At 41.0% G+C, this 1,001-nt stretch overlaps 1 non-coding gene across 1 annotated transcript; it reads right to left on the bottom strand.

Annotated features, from left to right (window-relative positions):
- Window positions 1-603: 603 nt before the first annotated feature.
- LOC130938611 (small nucleolar RNA R71) lies at window positions 604-711 on the bottom strand. Its single transcript, XR_009069770.1, has one exon. It is a non-coding gene; the product is annotated as a small nucleolar RNA R71 (small nucleolar RNA).
- Window positions 712-1,001: the final 290 nt, after the last annotated feature.

Below are 1,001 nucleotides of genomic sequence, written 5' to 3' on the forward strand. Positions count from 1 at the left end.
ACCTCAAGGAATCTCTATACTGTGACATAGAGGATTCCATATTTTCTTGTTCTCTTCTCTTTCATATGAGCAGGAGCAAAGACAAAAGCATTCTTGTTGAGGCTGACCCTGAACCTGAAAGAACCTTGAAGCGAAAGCTAAGAGAAGCTAAGGCACAACTCTCTGTAGAGGACCTAATAAAAATCTTCAAAGAAGAAGACATGGCAGCCGAAAACAACAACAATGCCAACAATGCAAGGAAGGTGCTGGGTGACTTTACTGCACCTACTCCCGACTTCTATGGGAGAAGCATCTCTATCCCTGCCATTGGAGCAAACAACTTTGAGCTTAAGCCTCAATTAGTTTCTCCAATGCAACAGAATTGCAAGTTCCATGGGCTTCCATTGGAAGATCCTCATCAGTTTTTAGCTGAATTCTTGCAAATCTGTGATTGTCAAGACTAATGGGGTTGACCCTAAGGTCTACAGACTTATGCTATTCCCTTTTGCTGTAAGAGACAGAGCTAGAATATGGTTGGACTCACAACCTAAAGAAAGCCTGAACTCTTGGGAAAAGCTTGTCAATGCCTTCTTGGCAAAGTTCTTTCCACCTCAAAAATTGAGTAAGCTTAGAGTGGAAGTCCAAACCTTCAGACAGAAGGAAGGAGAATCCCTCTATGAAGCTTGGGAAAGATACAAACAATTAATCAGAAAGTGTCCTTCTGACATGCTTTCTGAATGGAGCATCATAGGTATCTTCTATGATGGTCTGTCTGAACTGTCCAAGATGTCTTTGGATAGCTCTGCTGGAGGATCTCTTCATCTGAAGAAGATGCCTGCAGAAGCTCAAGAATTAATTAAAATGGTTGCAAATAACCAATTCATGTACACTTCTGAAAGGAATCCTGTGAACAATGGGACTAATCAGAAGAAAGGAGTTCTTGAGATTGATACTCTGAATGCCATATTGGCTCAGAACAAGATATTGACTCAGCAAGTCAATTTGATTTCTCAAAGTCTGTT

Source organism: Arachis stenosperma, chromosome 6 (genome assembly GCF_014773155.1).
Source record: "Arachis stenosperma cultivar V10309 chromosome 6, arast.V10309.gnm1.PFL2, whole genome shotgun sequence".
Classification (NCBI taxonomy): Eukaryota; Viridiplantae; Streptophyta; class Magnoliopsida; order Fabales; family Fabaceae; genus Arachis; species Arachis stenosperma.